The following is a 13,728-nucleotide window of genomic DNA, read 5'->3' as shown; positions in this document are numbered from 1 at the left end:
TCCAGACAATACAATTATAGCATGAATAATAGGCAATTACCATGAACAAAGAAATATAATAATAACCATTTATTATTGCCTCTAGGGCATATTTCCAACAGTCTCCCACTTGCACTAGAGTCAATAATCTAGTTCACATCACCATGTGATTAACACTCACTGGTCACATCACCATGTGACCAACATCTAAAGAGTTTACTAGAGTCAACGATCTAGTTCACATCACTATGTAATTATCACTCAATGTGTTCTGGTTTGGTCATGTTATGCTTGTGAGAGAGGTTATTAGTCAACGGGTCTGAACCTTTCAGAACCGTGTGCTTTACGAATATCTATGTCATCTTGTGGATGCTACCACGCGCTATTTGGAGCCATTTCAAATAATTGATCTACTATACGAATCCGGTTTACTACTCAGAGTCATCCGGATTAGTGTCAAAGTTCGCATCGACGTAACCCTTTACGACGAACTCCTTTCCACCTCCATAATCGAGAAAATTCCTTAATCCACTAGGTGCTAAGGATAAGTTCGACCGCTGTCATGAGATCCTTTCCCGGATCACCATTGTACCCTCTTGACCAACTCATGGCAAGGCACACTACATGTGCGGTACACAGCATAGCATACTATAGAGCCTATGTCTAAAGCATAGGGGACGACCTTCGTCCTTTCTCTATCTTCTGCTGTGGTCAGGTCTTGAGTCTCACTCAATACTCACACCTTGTAACACAGCCAAGAACTCCTTCTTTGCTGATCTATTTTGAACTCTTTCAAAATCATGTCAAGGTGTGCTGTCTTTTGAAAGTATCATCAGGCGTCTTGATCTATCTATGCCCAATATGTAAGTAGCTTTATCCAGGTCTTCCTTTGAAAAACTCCTTTCAAACAACCCTTTATGCTTTCCAGAAATTTTACATCATTTCGGATCAACAATATGTCATTCACATATACTTATCAGAAATGTTGTAGCGCTCCCACTCACTTTATTATAAATACAAGTTTCTAACAAACTTTGTATAAACCCAAAAACTTTGATCACCCCATCAAAGCGTATATTCTGACTCCGAGATGCTTGCTCTAATCCATGGAAGGATCGCTGGAGCTAGCATACCTTTTAGCATCCTTAGGATCGACAAAACCTTTCTGATTGTATCACATACAACCTTTCCTCACGAAAACTGGTAAGGAAACTTGTTTTGACATCCATCTGCCAGATTTCATAAATGTAGCTAATGCTAACATGATTCCGACGGACCTAAGCATCGCTACGGATGAGAAAAACTCATCGTAGTCAACTCCTTGAACTTGTGAAAATACTCTTTGCCACAAGTCGAGCTTCATATACGGTAACTTTACCGTCCATGTCCGTCTTCTTCTTAAAGATCCATTTATCTCAATGGCTTGCCGATCATCGGGCAAGTTCACCAAAGTCCATGCTTTGTTCTGATACATGGATTCTATCTCGGATTTCATGGCCTCGAGCCATTCGTCGGAATATGGGCCCACCACCGCTTCTCCATAGCTCGTAGGTTCATTGTTGTCTAGCAACATGACTTCCAAGACAGGATCACGCATTACTCTGAAGTAGTGCGCATCCTCGTCGTCCTACGAGGTTTGGTAGTGACTTGATCCGAAGTTTCATGATCACTATCATAAGCTTCCACTTCAATTGGTGTAGGTGCCACAGGAACAACTTCCTGTGCCCTGCTACACACTAGTTGAAGCGACGGTTCAATAACCTTATCAAGTCTCCACCATCCTCCCACTCAATTCTTTCGAGAGAAACTTTTCCTCGAGAAAGGACTCGTTTCTAGAAGCAATTACTTTTGCTTCCAGATCTGAAATAGGAGGTATACCCAACTGTTTTGGGTATTCTATGAAGATGCATTTGTCCGCTTTGGGTTCGAGCTTATCAGCCTGAAACTTTTTCACATAAGCTTCACAGCCCCAAACTTTTAAGAAACGACAACTTAGGTTTCTCTAAACGGTGTCGTCTCAACGGAATTGCGTGGTGCCCCTTTTAAAGTGAATGTGGTTGTCTCTAATGCCTAACCCATAAACGATAGTGGTAATTCGATAAGAGACATCATGGTATGCACCATATCCAATAGGGTGCAGCTATGATGTCGGACACACCATCACACTATGGTGTTCCAGGCGGTATTAATTGTGAAACACTTTCCACAATGTCTTAATTGTGTGCCAAACTCGTAACTCAGATACTCATCTCTATGATCATATCACAGACATTTTATCCTCTTGTCACGACGATCTTCAACTTCACTCTGAAATTACTTGAACCTTTCAATAATTCAGATTTGTGTTTCATCAAGTAAATATTCTCAGCATCTACTCAAATCATCTGTGAAGTAAGAACATAACGATATCCACTGCATGCCTCAGCACTCATTGGACTGCGTACATCAAAATGTATTACTTCCAATAAGTTGCTCTCTTGTTCCATCTTACTGAAAACGAGGACTTTCAGTCATCTTGCCCATGTGGTATGATTTGCATGTCTCAAGTGATTCATAATCAAGTGAGTCCAAATGACCCATCTGCATGGAGTTTCTTCATGCATATATACCAATAGACATGGTTCGCATGTCTCAATCTTTTCAAAACGAGTGAGTCCAAAGATCCATCCACATGGAGCTTCTTCATGCGTTCTATACCAATATGACTCAAGTGGCAGTGCCACAAGTATGTGGTACTATCATTACTATCTTATATCTTTTTGGCATGAACATGTGTATCACTACGATCGAGATTCATTTTAGGTGCAAGACCATTGAAGGTATTATTCAAATAAACAGAGTAACCATTATTCTCCTTAAATGAATAACCGTTTTGCGATAAACATAATCCAATCATGTTCAACGCAAACACCAAATCTCGATAGTAGAGGGAGCATGCGATGCTTGATCACATCAACCTTGGAAACACTTCCAACGCACATCGTCATCTCACCTTTAGCTAGTCTCCATTTATTCCGCAGCTTTTATTTCGAGTTACTAACACTTAGCAACCGAACCAGTATCTAATACCCTGGTGCTGCTAGGAGTACTAGTAAAGTACACATTCATATAACGTATATCCAATATACTTTGTCGACCTTGCCTGCCTTCTCATCTACCAAGTATCTAGGGTAGTACTGCTTCAGCGACCGTTCCTCTCATTACAGAAGCACTTAGTCTCGGGTTTGGGTTCAACCTTGGGATTCTTCACTAGAGCAGCAAACGACTTGCTGTTTCATGAAGTATCCCTTTTGCCCTTGCCCTTCTTAAACTAGTGGTTCTACTAACCATCAACAATTGATGCTCCTTCTTGATTTCTACTCTCGCGGTGTCAAACATCGCGAATAGCTCAAGGATCATCATAACTATCCTTGATATGTTATAGTTCATCACGAAGCTCTACTAGCTTGGTGGCAGTGACTATGGAGAACTATCACTATCTCATCTGGGAGATTAACTCCCACTCGATTCAAGCGATTGTGGCACTCAGACAATCTGAGCACACGCTCAACGATTGAGCTTTTCTCCCTTAGTTTGCAGGCTTAAGAAACTTGTCAGAGGTCTCATACCTCTTGACATGGGCACTAGTCTGAAATCCCAATTTCAGTCTTCGGAACATCTCATATGTTCTGCGACGTTTCAAAAACGTCTTTGGTGCCACAATTCTAAACCGTAGCATACGCATTGAACTATCACGTAGTCATCAAAACGTGTATGTCAGATGTTTCGTAACATCTACAAACGACGCTGAGGTTCAGCACACCGAGCGGTGCATTAAGGACATAAGCCTTCTGTGCAGCAATGAGGACAATCCTCAGTTTACGGACCCAGTCCGCATAATTGCTACTACCAACTTTCAACTAAATTTTCTCTAGGAACATATCTTAATCAGTAGAACTAAAGCGCAAGCTATGACATAATTTGCAAATACCTTTTTGACTATGTTCATGATAATGAAGTTCATCTGATTATGAACTCCCACTCAGATAGACATCCCTCTAGTCATCTAAGTGAAACATGATACGAGTTCAACTAGGCCGTGTCCGATCAACACGTGAGACGGACTAGTCAAGATCGGTGAACATCTCCATGTTGATCGTATCTTCTATACGACTCATGCTCGACCTTTCGGTCCTCCGTGTTCCGAGGCCATGTCTGTACATGCTAGGCTCGTCAAGTCAACCTAAGTGTATTGCGTGTGTTCCGAGGCCATGTCTGTACATGCTAGGCTCGTCAACACCCGTTGTATTCGAACGTAAGAATCTATCACACCCGATCATCACGTGGTGCTTCGAAACGACAAACCTTCGCAACGGTGCACAGTTAGGGTGAACACTTTCTTGAAATTATTATAAGGGATCATCTTACTTACTACCGTCGTTCTAAGCAAATAAGATGCAAAAACATGATAAACATCACATGCAATCAAATAGTGACATGATATGGCCAATATCATTATGCTCCTTTGATCTCCATCTTCGGGGCACCATGATCATCTTTGTCACCGGCATGACACCATGATCTCCATCATCATGATCTCCATCATTGTGTCTTCATGAAGTCGTCACGCCAACGATTACTTCTACTTCTATGGCTAACGCGTTTAGCAACAAAGTAAAGTAATTTACATGGCGTTATTCAATGACACGCAGGTCATACAAAATAATAAAGACAACTCCTATGGCTCCTGCCGGTTGTCATACTCATCGACATGCAAGTCGTGATTCCTATTACAAGAATATGATCAATCTCATACATCATATATATCATTCATCACATCTTCTGGCCATATCACATCACATAGCACTTGCTGCAAAAACAAGTTAGACGTCCTCTAATTGTTGTTGCAAGTTTTTACGTGGTTTGTAGGTTTCTAGCAAGAACGTTTCTTACCTACGTATGACCACAACGTGATTTGCCAATTTCTATTTACCCTTCATAAGGACCCTTTTCATCGAATCCGTTCCGACTAAAGTAGGAGAGACAGACACCCGCTAGCCACCTTATGCAACTTGTGCATGTCAGTCAGTGGAACCCGTCTCACGTAAGAGTACGTGTAAGGTCGGTCCGGGCCGCTTCATCCTACAATGCCGCCGAAACAAGAAAAGACTAGTAGCGGCAAGAAGAATTGGCAAACTCAACGCCCACAACTACTTTGTGTTCTACTCGTGCATAGTAACTACGCATAGACCTGGCTCATGATGCCACTGTTGGGAATCGTAGCATAATTTTAAAAAAATTTCCTACGCTCACCAAGATGCATCTATGGAGTCTACTAGCAACGAGGGGAAAGGAGTGGATCTACATACCCTTGTAGATCGCGAGCGGAAGCGTTCCAATGAACGTGGATGACGGAGTCGTACTCGCCGTGATCCAAATCACCGATGACCGAGTGCCGAACGGATAACACCTCCGCGTTCAACACACGTACGGTGCAGCGACGTCTCCTCCTTCTTGATCCAGCAAGGGGGGAGGAGAGGTTGATGGAGATCCAACAGCACGACGGCGTGGTGGTGGATGTAGCGGGTCTCCGGCCAGGGCTTCGCAAGCTTCTGCGAGAGAGAGAGAGAGAGGTGTTGCAGGGGAGGAGGGAGGCGCCCAAGGCTTAGATGTTGCTGCCCTCCCTTCCCCCCACTATATATAGGGCCAAGGGAGAGGGGGGGCGCAGCCTTGCCCCTTCCTCCAAGGAAGGGTGCGGCCAGGGGGGAGTCCTTCCCCCCCAAGGCACCTCGGAGGTGCCTTCCCCCTTTAGGACTCTCCCTTTTTTCTTATCTCTTGCGCATGGGCCTCTTGGGGCTGGTGCCCTTGGCCCATATAGGCCAAGGCGCACCCCTTACAGCCCATGTGGCCCCCCGGGGCTGGTGGACCCCCTTGGTGGACCCCCGGACCCCTTTCGGCACTCCCGGTACAATACCGATAAAGCGCGAAACTTTTCCGGCGACCAAAATAAGACTTCCCATATATAAATCTTTACCTCCGGACCATTCCGGAACCTCTCGTGACGTCCGGGATCTCATCCGGGACTCCGAACAACTTTCGGGTTTCCGCATACATATATCTCTACAACCCTAGCGTCACCGGACCTTAAGTGTGTAGACCCTACGGGTTCGGGAGACATGCAGACATGACCGAGACGCCTCTCCGGTCAATAACCAACAGCGGGATCTGGATACCCATGTTGGCTCCCACATGTTCCACGATGATATCATCGGATGAACCACGGTGTCGAGGATTCAATCAATCCGTATGCAATTCCCTTTGTCAAACGGTATGTTACTTGCCCGAGATTCGATCGTCGGTATCCCAATACCTTGTTCAATCTCGTTACCGGCAAGTCTCTTTACTCGTACCGCAATGCATGATCCCGTGACTAACGCCTTAGTCACATTGAGCTCATTATGATGATGCATTACCGAGTGGGCCCAGAGATACCTCTCCGTTTACACGGAGTGACAAATCCCAGTCTCGATCTGTGCCAACCCAACAGACACTTTCGGAGATACCCGTAATGCACCTTTATAGTCACCCAGTTACGTTGTGACGTTTGGCACACCCAAAGCACTCCTACGGTATCCGGGAGTTGCACAATCTCATGGTCTAAGGAAAAGATACTTGACATTGGAAAAGCTCTAGCAAACGAAACTACACGATCTTTTATGCTATGCTTAGGATTGGGTCTTGTCCATCACATCATTCTCCTAATGATGTGATCCCGTTATCAATGACATCCAATGTTCATAGTCAGGAAACCATGACTATCTGTTGATCAACGAGCTAGTCAACTAGAGGCTTACTAGGGACAGGTTGTGGTCTATGTATTCACACATGTATTACGATTTCCGGACAATACAATTATAGCATGAATAATAGACAATTACCATGAACAAAGAAATATAATAATAACCATTTATTATTGCCTCTAGGGCATATTTCCAACAGGCCTGGCCTTGGTCGGCGTTCGTGGATACTTAACACGCTTAACGAGTTCTTAGTATTTGATCTGAGTCTGGCCATTTGGCCTATACGCACTAACCAACTACGCGGGAACAGTTATGGGCACTCGACGTCGTGGTATCAGCCGAAGCCTTCTTGACGTCAGTGACTGAGCGGCGCTCGCCGGATTGGACTGGAACGCCTGCTAGGCTAGGTCTGCTTCCGGCCGCGTTCGCAACGTGCAGGTGTGCAATAGGCGATGGGCCCAGACCCCTGCGCCATAGGATTTAGACCGCCGTGCTGACCTCTCTGTTGTGCCTAGGTGGGGCTGCGACGTGTTGATCTTCCGAGGCCGGGCATGACCCAGGAAAGTGTGTCCGGCCAAATGGGATCGAGCGTGTTGGGTTATGTGGTGCACCCCTGCAGGGAAGTTTATCTATTCGAATAGCCGTGTCCCTCAGTAAAAGGACGACCCGGAGTTGTACCTTGACCTTATGACAACTAGAACCGGATACTTAATAAAACACACCCTTCCAAGTGCCAGATATAACCCGGTGATCGCTCTCTAACAGGGCGACGAGGAGGGGATCGCCGGGGAGGTTTATGCTATGCGATGCTACTTGGTGAACTTACCATCTACTCTATTCTACATGCTGCAAGATGGAGGTGGCCTGAAGCGTAGTCTTCGACAGGATTAGCTATCCCCCTCTTATTCTGGCATTCTGCAGTTCAGTCCACCGATATGGCCCTTTACACATATACCCATGCATATGTAATGTAGCTCCTTGCTTGCGAGTACTTTGGATGAGTACTCACGGTTGCAGGTTCGGGTTAACGACGGGCTGGCTCCTCACCAAGCTGCGCCCCTCGGAAGGTAGCGCCTCCTAGTACCAGCCCGACGGAGCCCAGTCCCAGACATGTCCCCTCTGATCAAGCAGGCCTCCTCCGCCGAGTCGATGACGAGGATGCGGGATAGGCATCGTCGACGTCGATGCGGGAATAATTGCTTTAACTAAAAAAAATAACAACAAATGTGACATGTTCAAAATAAACTAGTTCTATTAATTTTCTTACTAAAAATAAACTAGTTCTATAGTAAAATTTTAATTAGATCATCAAATCTCATATACCTAAATTTTCTTACTAAAAATAAACTAGCTCTATTAATTCAACTAGTTCAACTAAGCATTTACTATAAATAAAAATAAACTAGTTCTTACTAAAAATAAACTAGTTCAACTAGTTCTATTAATTTTCTTACTAATTCTATTAAACACTTACTAAAAACAATAAAAAACTACATAATACAATAGTAAGAAAACTACAGAAAAAATAGAGATGTAGGGAGGAGGGAGGAGGAGGGGGGAGGAGGAGGAGGGAGGAGAGAGGAGGAGGGGGAGGAGGGTGGTGGGATCGGAGGAGGGAGGAGGGGGCGGCCGAAGGAGGAGGGAGGAGGGGCGGCTGGAGGAGGAGGGAGGAGGGCGCGGTGGGAGGAGGAGGGAGGGGAGGAGGGATGGAGGGACTACCTCAGTTCCGGAGGAGCAGGACGACGGGCGCGGCGATGTCGACGACGGTGGTCGAGGAACGGCGGCGGCGGCGGACGACGGGGGTTGCGGGGGAGAGTGAGTGAGAGGGAGAGTGAGAGGGTCGACCGCGCGGGGACGATAAGTTAGGGGTAGTAGCAGCGCGGGTTAGAGAAAATCGCTACTACTATGGAGAATAGCAGTAGCGCTGGGTAAGTATACGCACTGCTGCTAAGTGGGGCTAGCCATGTGCGCCCAGTTCAAACATAGCAGCAGCGCGTTTTGCTAAAACGCGCTACTGCTAACAGGATAGCAGTAGCGTCTTTTACTTCCACGCGCTACTACTAAGTAGCAGTAGCGCTTCATTTTATCAAGCGCTACTAAGATTCTGTGTATAAGGTTTTCCTTAGTAGTGCATGGACGACCTTGGCAAGCCGCCGCCTATCTCGATGCTCTGCTCGCCCTGTGTCGCCAGTTGCCCCCGGCCATCTCCAGGTTGCCGCTGCCTAGTTCGTCCTCCATGTCCATGTCCAAGCCGCCGCCTCCGGACTGAACTATCACTGGCCAATGCTCCTGCAGTGTTTTGACATCGACGTTGTCTGCGCTCTCTGTTGCTCCCCTTGTTGTCCGCCTTTGAACTCGACATCGACGACAAACTCTGAATTTTTATCATGCTTGTGTGTGCATTGAGCAGTGATAATTCTGTCATGCTTTTGTGTGCGATATGAAACAATGAGCATATTCGTTAGATGGTAATTGAGACTGAACATATTTGATAGTTGTAGAGAGTGAGCATATTTGATACTCCCTCCGTCTCATAATTTTAGAGCGTTTTTTACACTACATTAGTGTCAAAAACACTTTTATATTATGAGGCAGGACTAGATGATAATTGAGTTGTATGCATTTTTTATAGATGGTAGGCAAAGTCGATTTGGTGTCAGTTCCCTTATCTTGATGTCAGATCGGCGCTAGATCCTCACATCGCCGGTACGGTCACTCGACGCTGCTTTGCAATCCCGTCTTGAGTCGCTTGCTGGAAGGACTCGGCATCGAAGCTCCCTGAGGATACACATGTTGGGCGCGTAATACGCCCATGAGCAACCATATTGGAGGATTAATTCCTTAACTCTTTCGATTTATATAGATGGACATAAATACCCTATTTAAAACTTTTGAGAACGGGTGTACGAGGAAAGCCTATTTTTGAAGCACGGGTGTGCATGGGAGCATTTTATTATGAATAATTTAAAAATTACATTTTAAAGTTTCAAAAACCTTCAAAAAAATCCTACAAGTTTATATGGATCTGTATTACACAATTATTAATCTAAACACAAATTCTAAACATGTGTAAAATGTACTAATAGAAATGCACCCGATTCGGGAAGTCGGGAAATCACTCAACCCGGAAAAAAAGTTAGAGAAATCACTCCATGACAGTGCCACAGTCACCGCGTGCATCTTCCAGAGCCATGACAGTGCCGGAAGGGCCAAGTGGCCTTGTGAATACTGTTATTAAGTTCAATAAGAATATAGAATGTTGGGATGCCGAATGCAATGAGTGCGACAGTCACCGTGTGCATCTTCCAGAGCCATGACAGCGCCGGGAGAGCTGATGTGGGACGCATCTTATGAGGAAGAAGCCGATGCACGTCCATGCAAATTGGTTTTGAGCGCTTTACCGAGGCTATGTTTCACCTTGATGGATCCAGCCAGGTAAGCCATCCATGCCTTGTCAACCTAAGATGTAGAAGATGTTTTCACGATGCCACTCATTTCAAAGTAGTGCTTGCATGCACCACATTCGCATCAGCAAAATAATTTTATCTTCAAGACACTCGGCAAACAAAGAATCTAGGAGGTATGGGCTTAATTAAGACTCACAACATTGTGTGCATGCGTGTGTCCGTGTGTGAACTGACCTTTAGATAGGGAAATACAAAGATCATGCTACTTTATTTATACTACTTGGTCAAGGAACCGAGGTAATAAAGCTTTGCACATGGCAAAGTTACTTTCAAGTCTCTCCCTGCCATGTTGATGGCTCTAAGTACCGTGCAATTATTAACCATGATAGGTGACAAGTAGAAGAACTCAGCCTCTTAGAGCATCTACAGCCGGGCCTCTCATACCCGTCTCAAACGCATGGGCAGACTGTCCGGTCAATGACCGGTCACAAAAATTTGATCCAATCAGACCTCTCAAACGGGCCTCAAACGCCCGGGCTGACCGGCACCCCTCACATCCAACCCAAATATAGGGCGGATATGGGGCTGCTCGGGCACGCCCGGGCGCGTCCACCTGACAGGTCCGGCCCACCACGGACCCCACAAAAAATCACAATCCGGGCGGTGACCTCAAACCCTAGCTCACTCTCTCCCTCTCTCGCTCCGTCCATCCACTCCTCTCCCTCTCCGGTTCCGATCCCATCCACCACCATGAGCAGCTCCGGCAGCGACTCTGGCTCGGAGCTCGACTACGAGGAGGAGATGGCCCTTCACATTGCGCTGGAGCGGTCCAAGGTGGAGACCGGCGGCAGCTCCGGATCTGGAGCGTCGCCGCACCTCCCGCGTCGGCGCAGCACGGACGTCGGTGCTAGACCTTCTCGGCCCGCGCGCAGCGAGGCCCGGTCAGCACAGTCTGCGCTAGCCCCGCGTCGTCTCCTCCCCCCCCCCCCTCGGCCGCTCCTGCATGCGGCCAGCGCCGGGCCCGCACGCGCACTCCGGAGTCGGAGGCGCGCACTGCACGCCGCAAGAGGCAGCGTGCACGGGAGAGGGAGGCGGCAGAGCAGTCCGCGCACCGCCGCCGCGGCGGAGACGGGCGCTCGCCGCCTCCGACGAAAGAACGGCAAGGCGCTCCGGCTAGCCATTGAGCACTTGGACCTCGAGGCGAAGGAGGCAGCACCGGAGAAGGCTCGGGTCGCAAGGCTGAAGCGGGAGCAGGACAGGGCGGTCCGTCGGATGAAGGTGCTCATTGTCCTCTCAGACTCCGACTCCGACGGCGGTGACAGATGCACCTCGTCGTCCGACGACCAAGATCCTCCACCAGACGCGGACGCCTACAGCTGCGCCGGCACCCGGAAGGGCAAAGGCCCGGCGAGGAAGTGGTGATTCCGGCCCCCCTCCTCATCAATGTTTATATCGTTTTAGTTGTAGAAGTTTATGAGCTGCAAACGTGGCCGGACGCGTCCGCGGGTTTGAGGGACCGGATTTGCCAAGTCCGACTGTAGATGCTCTTATTTTACTCATTTTTTTTTAACCTACCATCATGGTGTCCAAGGTCGGGGCCAAGCTGTGTCTATCTTGAGTGAAATATGCTTCTACATCACTCACTAGATACAAGCCAGTGTGACCAAATATTAATAACGACTTGTATACACTTTTACACCGCGTAAGTATCATTATACCAGCCTTAGAATCATTTGATAAACATAACTCATTTTATTCATGCGAAGCTCAGGACGCTAGGCCAAAAACAACATGCAAAAAAAAAATTCGGTTATCATCGCTTAAGCAGACCACCGATTACACGACAGCATGTTAATCTTGCAATTCATTACTAAATTTAAACCACTAAAAAGAGGCAACACATTTAGTATATGGGTCAGGGCACCAAGACAACACATTCAACAAGGTATCAACACCAGCACACCAGCATCTCTTGAACCAGTCACTGAAGGCGGAACACATGATTTTACTGTCTGAGTTCGCCTCACTACCATCTTCCTGATCCAACAACTGAAGGCTAGATTTCAGCAGAGGCATACTAATATCCAAGACAACCAACACATAGTCAATGACACACGACTTATAGTTGTCAGATCCAACCAATGAAAGCTGATGTGTCAAAAAATGTCAACAACCGCTCGGCCCAACCAACGTAGGAAAGCTGATGTGTGGTTGTATGGCAAAGCCAAGGTGATCGAAGAAGCTCCCTGCCGCTTTTACCAGATTCGAAAAGATTAGTCATGCAGTGCACGCTAGCATTGCACTGCTACAGTGTCAAAAATCCTATGGGGCCACCCCGCCACCTGCATCTGTGAACTAATCCTAAAAATGACCCTCCAATCATTTGATGGATCCATAGAGTGTGGATGGATGAAGACAACATCAAGGTACACCGTGAAAGGACACCTGCACAACCACCATGTATGGTGACCGACACAATGTCTAGATTTCTCTTGCCTAGTGTACAGTACTTCCATGGTCGTCCAGCCGACAAATCCAGCGCAACAAAAATCGTTATCGGTATGAAACAAATCATCAATAGAAATGATTTAAATGAAATGTTTAGACATAGTGGAAGTTCAAGAATTTGTTTTCTTAGATGGAACTCTTGATTCCATTAGCACCAACACTATAACATCATCGGGCACACCTTCTTGTCATAGTAGCCTAGGTCCATGCGTCCCCACTCCCATTGCCGCCAAGGAATGGGCAATTTTATTACAAGCCCCGTGGTTCAAAGAAATAACGACTGAAGCAAAGTTTATGACGCCAGTAATGTCATGATACACAGGGACACAGGGTCGAAGTCTAATCTGCAGTGCACCAGTCAATGAGAAGTCAAGGATTGGTAGAAAGAAAATAGATCAGAAGTCACGTACGGGAGAAGATGTAACAAAAAAAACTAGCAGAAATATCTATACTACTTGCAGGGGATTGGGGGGGGGGGGGGGGTAAACCAAAGGTCAAAACGGCCTGGGAAATTGGAGAGAAAAACTTACATCTGCCATAGAGAAACTAAAAGAAGTGAAGCGCGACAAACTTGATGTCTCCAAAGACCAAACTATGATAGTTATTTTCCTGAGACCACTTATTCCGAGTAACTTATAAAACGGTTAACTTGTCTATATATGTTACAACGCGCACCTTGTGCATCATGCCAATATATGGCGCTTCCACTGACAACCTCAAGTGATGTAAATTCCATGTTCGAGTATGGTCTTGTTTTGGTGGTCTATTCGAACAAACTAACATGTACTAGAATGATAGAGCTTAAATGATCACATAGTTTGAACCATTCACAAGGGGCGCTTCTGATGTATACATGAGTAGTAGTTTCATTGTTATATATAGAAGTGTATTTAGAGCAAGATGCAGCTGGTAGATGACATATATTAGACCTATTAAATGCACTTTCCCATATGAACCGGAACATGTAAAAGTTCAAAGTTGTACATATAGGCTGCCGCATGAGGTAGATGACAGTGGTTTCTAGGGTTCGTTGATGTTGTCGCCCATGTGGCAGC

This window comes from Triticum aestivum, chromosome 5D, assembly GCF_018294505.1.
Source record: "Triticum aestivum cultivar Chinese Spring chromosome 5D, IWGSC CS RefSeq v2.1, whole genome shotgun sequence".
NCBI classification, from domain to species: domain Eukaryota; kingdom Viridiplantae; phylum Streptophyta; class Magnoliopsida; order Poales; family Poaceae; genus Triticum; species Triticum aestivum.
This window is presented reverse-complemented; position numbering follows the sequence as displayed.